Here is an 8,073-nt window from a genome sequence, read left to right as displayed (position 1 = left end):
TTTCTCTGAGAGTATCAGCAGCTTCTTGGACATCATAGAGTAAGATCGAAAGAAGAGGGAAGTATAATGCACTATGACCTTTTGATTCTTGTCACATATGATTTTGGAACTGGTGGTAGAATAGTTGTTAGTTGTTAACTTGATTCAAGATTCTTTCTGTTTTTGACGTCTTTCCTCCTGAACACTGGCACAGGTCTGCTGAAAAACAATGTTGTTTGAAAGTGTTGGATTCCTACAAAAGGTATTCTAGGCCCATTTTTAAGCCTTCCATGCCATTTGGAAGGCAGGATTATACTATGTACGAGGATACCATGGAAACATGTAGAAATTTAAGGAATAGATTCAGCAGCTGCCTAGACAATACAGTTAGTCACTGCTGCTATAGTCATTATCAATGGCATACAGATGATGTCAAGATCAAGTTCCAGAACAGCACTGATAAAGGAGCAGTTGGACCAAAATAACAACATTTGTGAGCAACATCATTACATCCTTACAAGGGTAGGTACAGTGCGCTACAGAAACCAGTGAGGATCTCCATCTCAGGAATGTTCTTTAAATCCCTCTCAACAACAACACCTCTGAAGATATTCAAAGTAGCATGGGTAGTAACCTCGATGAGTATATCCCCAATGTCCTTCATATTCAGGAGGAGTTTTGTGTGTTGTAATATAGATGTTTCTACCAAAATGTCTCCAGAATGCAACTTCCTGACTGATCTGGGGAGAGTCAGCAAGCCTCTCTAATCCATTTTAAGTGAAGGATAAGAAAATGAGGTGTAGAATTGTACTGTGCAATAGAGTCATCATGTGTGGTCGTTCTCCAATAATCTGATTGAGGTATCCATGTCAAAGACAGGAGATTCCACTGCCCACTGACACTACCCACTATGGAGCCTTAAAAAGGGACATACTACAATGCCAAACAAGGACACTGCAGTAACACTAGAGTTTTGTGAGCACTATACCCAAACACTAGCATCAGACACAATTTCCACAACACCTGCTGAGAACGTCCAACATTGGTACTCAGTTGACTATAGCCCAAGGGGACCAAACCAACTTCTCCTGGAGGGCTACCCCAAAGCTACACATTTACAGGAATTCACAACCAAAATGTCGAGTTGGTGTTTAACCCCTCATTTACCAGGATCCTCTTCTCTTCTTCATGGCAAACATGTGGGTTGATGTTCAGATTCAATTGGAGGTAAACTGAAAGTCCAGAACCTTCTCTGGGAGGTCCTCTCACCAGTACGTGAATTCACTTGAAGGGGACAATAAACATATTCGTTAAATGCAACTGCATATTACATTACTATAATACAATAAAAGTTTATTCAGGTAAGTTTGATTTGTTTCAGATCTGCACGTGTGTAATTAATCCTGTATCATAGATATCAACATGTTGGGTATGAGATTGCAGATTTTACAGTTAGTTCTGTTCACCCAGCATTAATGCACGTTCCAAAATTAATATATTATTTTGAATTTGATAAGTTTCTTTTCTTATAAAGATTTATTTTCCCAGCATAAAAGGTTACTCAAAGAGATAATAAATAATGTGACTGATATTAAACCAGAATGAAAAAAAAAAGTTTTCACCACATTCACATGAGGAATCCAAATTATTTTATTAAAACTAGCTTTTGACTTGCTTAAACAGTCATAATTAGGCTTAATGAACAACATTATTGTACACCTATAAGTGCTAAATCTCAAGCCAGTACACATCATTACTGCATGCTGATTTTCCCCACAAATATATTTTATCTTGGTTGCTGCTGTAGTTAATTATAACAAGTCTATTCTTCTGACATCTTTTGTGTCATTCAAATCATTTGTCTTAGAAATGTATAATTTTCTTTAAAATAATATGGAAGTGTCAGCAGGTAAGCACAGGATTTGCCGTACTTATTGAAATGGCAGAAAAATTGTCATTCCATAATTCTCATGGAAAATTCTTCAATGAAAGGCTCAACAAAGACTATTTTTAGACAAAAGCATACTTTATCAACTATGTACCAACAAGCAAATGAGTTAAAAAATATTTGAACCATCAGTCAGTGAAAACTGAAATTAGATCCAAAATTATGTTCCTAAAATATAACACAGAAAAGCTACTATAAACAATATCTTACAGATACAACTGAGTCCAATAAGTAGTTACTTATAGTTAATCAATAATGTATAAAGTTCTGAAACACTAATAATTTCAAGGTGAACTAAATAAATATATGGTACAATTGTTCTCTGACATTTCTCCTAAAGTACTGAATGCACTTACCTTTACCTCTAAAAATTTAACTCAGCAAATCCAGATAACAGATATTAAAATGACAAAAACAAGTATCCTGGTGATCATGTTAATGAAACTTCCATGATTTTTTGGGGGAATGAAAGGATATTTCTCATTGTATTACACCTAATGAAAAGAACAAAAACCAAAAGCTATGACTAGTAAGTCACTGTCGCAGTGTTGCAACTTATAATATGCAGAACCTACAAATACACAACTGTTTTGTAATAAAACAATGTACATGAAATGAGAAACATCTTATTCTTTCAAATATCATATCAGTCTATACAAAATAAATCTCATGATATATTTTAAGTGTTACAAAGACAAGTTAGACAAAACTTCTAATTAATTAAGAACCTAAGTTTACTAAACATATTTATAACAAATTATAAAAACTAAAATTACATTATCACCTTTATGACACAATTGGTACACAGTTCTCAGTATAATAAAAGCAAAACAAAAATATTTTTGGTATTCGGCAGTGCATAATAAATTTTTATACCATTATTTATTAAAACCAAGTAATTCTTCAAATGACTCTACGTGTGTAAGAGTGTTCATGGTTTGGAAGAACATTAAGTTTGTTGACTGACAGCGTTATGTCACATAGGACAAAAATCTAGAGATGTCACTCTACTATCAACAGTTCTTTTATAGATTCTAGAACTTTTAAGAAATTTTCATACTTGCAGGAATGTTCATGGAACTTATCCAGCACAGAGAAGGTACCTGCAGGAATGTTCATGAAACTAATACAACACAGACATGGTACTTGCAGGAATGTTCATGGAACTTATCTAGCACAGAGAAGGTACTTGCAGGAATGTTCACAGAACTTATACAGCACAGACATGGTATTTGCAGGAATGTTCATGGAACTTATCCAGCACAGAAAAGGTACTTGCAGGAATGCTCATGAAATTTATCCAGCACAGAGAAGGTACTTGCAGGAATGTTCATAGAACTAACACAGCACAGACAATGTAATAAGTGTCTGTGAGGCTATTATCGCAGTTGAATGATTCCGACCAACAAAAGTATTGGTAATGTTGTTCACTATAAGATTATATATATGGCTTCAGTCAAGTAGCATTCAATTCTTATTATCCTACTCAGATCGATCAGCAGTAGGTGGAATACAACTTTCATTGCTTTGATTACCAGGACTGAGGTGTGGTGTTTGTTGGACTAGAAGTGTTTTTAGATTGTTTATCAGCATGTCTCCATTGGGTACAGACAAGAGATACAGCTGAAACTTTTGTATCTACTTCCACCCAATTGATGGAAAAGTCAGATTCAATGTCAGTTTTGGTAGAGTCTTCTGATTCTGTAGTCTCATCATCTGAACCACATATTGAAAATCTACAGTGTAAAGAAGACTAGCAATCAAAACCTCCCACTTCAAATCTAGTAAAGAAAAAACCCAACAAATATGAAATAAAGCAACTAAATAAATTCATTATCTTTATTAATATGACTTACAAACTTTCCTGAGTATTTCTAAATTAGTTGCATTTGCATTTTTTCTATCAAGATAATGTTTTAATTTGTGCTTCTCCTAAACCATTCAGGAAAAGAATTCTTAACTTCTGAAACACTTTATCCAGAAATAGAGTGGGTTTATTACCATTTGTAATTTATTAAAACCAAAACATAATAGGTCGATTTTCGCATTTCATTGAAATAATATAACTGTTTGCACATTGTATTAAATATAAAAGTTGTAACTACACTTTCTGTAGAGAATTTCATACAGCTATAAAATCAGACTTGGGAAGTATCATTAAAGTATACATCTAGTAACAACAGCTATATAATTCACTACAAATGCAACTGAATTCTACAAAATCAATTTGCAAAATCTTTGTAAATATATACACACACACACATTGGGAATAAAATTAATACATTAACCAATAACACCAGGAGGCTAGTAAAAAGAATCAAAATATCTTCTGCAATTATAAGTGGAAAACTTGGCATGTTACGTTTTCTCTGTACATCTATACCTGATTTGTACACACAAAGTAATGTTAATGGGTGAAAGGTGAGGACTAAAAAGTACAAAAGACTGTTTTTATCTTTCATTGTTTTTGAATTTCTATTTATGGTACTTTTAAAAATCTGCAAAATAACATTTATTTCAACTATCCAAACATCAACAAGCACAAACTAGCAACTACCAAAATAAGGAAGTGTGCCAAGAAAATCTACTTTAAAAGGTAAAAGTGCATGGTTTAAGTCAAGGTGAACAAAACAGGTAAGTTGACTTGTCAATGCATAATTTGGAAAAATCCTTTGGATATTTTACAACAAGTTTCAATTTAGCAATAACAAAAAACTATTATACATGTTGTAACTGTATAATAGTTAACATCTGCAGTAAGTAAAAACAAACAACAACAACAACCTTACTACTTTAAAACCACAATAACTAGTTTTTCCTCCTTTGAAAGCAGCTTCAAGATTTCCACTGGTTCTCTCATCACACTGCAACCAGCCATTATGTCCTTCATAAAACTACTGGTAACCATCTTAAAAGACAAGTGTAGTTCCAAGGCTTTCAACTGAAAGCAAGGTTAGTTTCCAAGAATTTGGTTGAACTTCCTTGAAAGAAATGTATATAAATGTATAAGATTAAAAATTATTCAGCAGATCCAACAGCTATAAGAAAACTCCAAATTACTTAAAAGAATACATTATCTTTTGGTAATTGCATTTTCTCTCTTCTCAGTCGATAAGAATTCAAAAATATACACAATCTGGAAAAGGAAAAAGAAACATAAACAAAACTGATATTAAATATAAGTACACTTCTTAAGAGTAAAAAATATAATATTTAATAAAAACAAAGACTAAAACTATCATGATAGGTCATAATAAAAGTCATTTAGTAAATCTTTGCTTAAATGAGATAAAAAATTAAGAAAAACAAAGTCTCTCATGATGTTATCATTGGCCTTACATTTTTATCATAAAGTATCTCATGATGTTATCATTGGCCTTACATTTTTATCATAAAGTATCTCATAATGTTATCATTGGCCTTACACTTTTATCATAAAGTATCTCATGATGTTATCATTGGCCTTACATTTTTATCATAAAGTCTCTCACGATGTTATCATTGGTCTTACATTTTTATCAATAAGTTAAAGACTAAAATCCATAAAAGATTGCTTACAAAAACGGTTATAAAAATTTACGTAGTTTCATATAAGCTTCAAATTTTGCAAAGAAAAGTAATCCAAAATTTGAAAGTACAAATTACACATTAAGTATTCTACTGAAATTTGATCCAATGGATGCCACATAATGTAGGTTTGTTTGTTTTTCTAACTGATATAACAGAAAATTCACCTTAAAAATATTTAGCTCACCTTCTGACACACGTTTTACTTTGATTTGCTACTTCTTTAACACATAGAAAAACAAAAATGTGTTGATATGAAAGTTTTACAGTATGTGTACAAGATTGTAGACAGATAGCACATTGAGATGTTTCCACATTCTGATCCTCTGAGGATACTAAAGAAAAGAAAGGAGGGTTTGTAATTTACTTTTTAATAGCATGCAAATATCTTATAAGTGGAATGACCAAGCTTGTAAATTATTACTCGTGTGCATGATAAAAGTAATGCATGTACATTGTAAATTACAGAAATAATTACAATTAAGGAAAAACTTTCTATATCTACAATTAAACACAGAGAAATTACTACATGACTACTTTTAGTGTTGCTTTTATATTTATAATATCTTCACTATCAAGTTCTGCTTTAGAAAAACCTCTTTACCTTTTTTTTTATATGCAAAAACGGCTCGTTTGGGTTGAGAAAATATCTTACATAGAAGAGCGAACAACGTTTCGATCTTCTTCGGTCATCGTCAGGTTCACAAAAAAAAGAGGTAACTGACCGGAAGCTGACCACATGTTTGAAAGGGGTTGTGGTGGATGTAATGCTGTGTTAATTGCTTGTGTTTCAACTTGTGTCATAAAAATATTGGCTATAACTGGTGATATTGAGTTGCCCATGCTGGTACAGATATGTAGATGACACGATTGCGGGATTCACATCTACAGAACACATACTTAATTTTTTCAATCACATTAGCTCCATACATCCCAACATTAACTTCACATGTGAACAAGAAGGAAGCAATCAAATATAATTTATTATCCTCAAAATTACAAGAACCGATAAACAATTTAAAACAGAAATCCACCGAAAAATCACCCATACTGGACTATACATTCCTTGGGACTCAGCACATGAAACAAAACAAAAACTCAACATACTAAGAAACCAAATAAACACAGCCATAAAACTATGCTCACCAGATAAAATTAACGATGAATTAGACAAAATAAAACAATACTTCATCAACATCAATAAGTTTCCTCCACAAACCGTAGAAAACATTATACGCACACACCTAGACAGAAAGCAAAATCAACCAACAAAAGTAAACTAAACTAAACTAAACTAACGTGGCAGGGGTTCAGTTTAGAGAGAGAGAAATCAGAAGAGTTCTCTCTCCAACTGGGGTGTTCAGGAACGTTATGGTTCCTCTTCGTCCCCTTTCGTGGATTGTTATTAAGATTAAGTGGTGTTTTTTTTTTGTTTTTTATAATAAATTAATTATTGTTATTATTCTTGACTTTTTGGAGGATGTCTCTCTAAATGTTGTCTTGGGTGGAGGCAAAGGCAACAGCGGAAAGAAAGGCCGGGACTTGTCCCGAAAGGAAGAAGTTGAGCAGATGTGAACATGAATGTAATTCAAATCCAGATCAAATCAAACGGCACGATTCAGGGTCTGGCAAAAGAGTTGCCTGGGCTGGGATCTAGAAATCCAATGCCTAAAGATTTTGATGTGGGGGGGGAAACGGGAGTGCTCCGAGAAAACCCACTTTCACAGGACAGGCGCCGAAAGTTTTGCCTGTCGTGTGCCCTGTATCTGAAATAAAGGAATTCATGTTAGTGACATGGATTTTATTTATTTAGATTCTTTGTTGAGTGGATTGTGATTCTTGAAATATGTTGTAAGGTGATATGTATTTTGTTGGTGCACTTGATAATTTGTGTAGTGATGCCGTTAGTTTGTTTCTATTTTCTGCTTTTAGATAATATTTGAGAGAAAGTTCTGTTATTCTATCTCTTATAGTTGGGAAATTGCTAATTTGGTGTAGATACTTTGTTGGCGTAAATGATGGTAGGCTGAATGCAGATTTTAATATTCTGTTTTGTTGCACTTGGATTTTCTGGAGTGTGTTGTTTGACATGTTGTATGTTACTTGACATCCGTACTCTATTAGTGGACGGATGTAAGCCTTGTATATTTGTATAATGGTGTTCGGTGCGCATTTCGATTGTTTACCAGTTATAGTCTTTAGATATGAAATCCTTTTTTCTTATTGATGAGTGTATATTGTTTATATGTTTTTTTCCATGTTAGTTTTGTGTCGAAAGTGACGCCAAGGAATGTGATGTCTTTGCTCATGTTAATGGTTGTATTTCCAAGTGATAGTTTTATTTTTCTAGATTTTTTCTTTGCTTCTTTAGTTTTCTATAGAAGGTGATTGCTTGTGTTTTTGTTGGATTTAACACGACTCTCCACTTGTTGCTCTATGTTGAGACGTTGTTTAGTGATTCTTGTACGCGAGACATAGCCATTACTGGGTTTCTGGAGGTGCTCCAGATTGCGATGTCGTCTGCGTATTGTGAATTGTGTGTGTATGTTAGATTTGGAAAAGGTATGTCACTGACGAAA

The 8,073-nt window shown here is 33.3% G+C and overlaps 1 long non-coding RNA gene across 3 annotated transcripts; it reads right to left on the bottom strand.

Annotated features, from left to right (window-relative positions):
• Positions 1–3,239: 3,239 nt before the first annotated feature.
• On the bottom strand, positions 3,240–5,919 carry LOC143228152 (uncharacterized). Of its 3 annotated transcripts, none has more exons than XR_013015222.1 (3): positions 5,682–5,919; positions 4,712–5,063; positions 3,240–3,663 (listed from the first exon to the last, which is right to left on the bottom strand). It is a non-coding gene; the product is annotated as an uncharacterized LOC143228152 (long non-coding RNA). The 3 variants fall into 3 exon arrangements; XR_013015221.1 differs by having other exon boundaries at positions 3,640–3,663; positions 4,717–5,063; XR_013015223.1 differs by having other exon boundaries at positions 3,640–3,663; positions 4,717–4,908.
• Between the last annotated feature and the right edge of the window lie 2,154 nt (positions 5,920–8,073).

This window comes from Tachypleus tridentatus, chromosome 10 (assembly GCF_004210375.1).
Source record: "Tachypleus tridentatus isolate NWPU-2018 chromosome 10, ASM421037v1, whole genome shotgun sequence".
NCBI lineage: Eukaryota > Metazoa > Arthropoda > Merostomata > Xiphosura > Limulidae > Tachypleus > Tachypleus tridentatus.
This window is presented reverse-complemented; position numbering and strand designations above follow the sequence as displayed.